The sequence below is a fragment of the Silene latifolia genome, chromosome 8, assembly GCF_048544455.1.
Source record: "Silene latifolia isolate original U9 population chromosome 8, ASM4854445v1, whole genome shotgun sequence".
Taxonomy (NCBI): domain Eukaryota; kingdom Viridiplantae; phylum Streptophyta; class Magnoliopsida; order Caryophyllales; family Caryophyllaceae; genus Silene; species Silene latifolia.
Genome location: NC_133533.1, coordinates 29,260,588 through 29,261,387, shown reverse-complemented (window position 1 = coordinate 29,261,387; position 800 = coordinate 29,260,588).

The following is an 800-nucleotide window of genomic DNA, read 5'->3' as shown; positions in this document are numbered from 1 at the left end:
TAACGATTTAATAAAGATGATCTAAGGTCATAAAATAAAATACATAAACAAAAGTAAAAGATTCAGAAATAACCTTCGGTCCTAGCAAAATTGGCCTAAGAACAATACCAAAGTAGGTATTCGCCTATTAGTTGCACCCAAGACGATCTGAGATATGCCCTTTGATTATGCTAGAAATCAATCTAAAATTTTCTGTAAAATTTAATTGTCTTTGTGTTCTTGTGATGAGAGAGAGAGGCTAGGTCAGAAAAAGCATTAGGGTAGAAATAATTCTCTCCCTTTCTTTTATATAGAAAGTCAATTAGGAAAAGAAAAACTTTCCCTAATTTCGGCCAAGTGAACCGAAATAAGGAGTATTTTTCTCCTTATTTTGGTCTTTCCAAAAATATATAAAGTGTGTTAAATTGTCATCTAGTGAGGATCGAACCCATGACCTCTTGACTTGTGTACCCTCACTATTACCACTATGACACATTCAACTTGTTGATATTAAATACAACTGATTATATTTAACTACTAATTAACAGATTAATTCGTCCAAACTAACCTTACATATATTTAATTTAAATATAACTTATTATATTTAATTTACGAATTGACAGTTAATTCGTCTCAACTAATATTATTTAATTTTCATTAAATAATTATCTCATCAACACATTGACTAACTTTTTAGTCATTTTGGGCATCAATATGATTATATTTCTATAACCACATTTCTCAAACACATCCTATAGGTGTGACCTTTAGGGACCAGTTGATCACCGCCATCTGTATGATAATAACGTCAAACTTTCTAG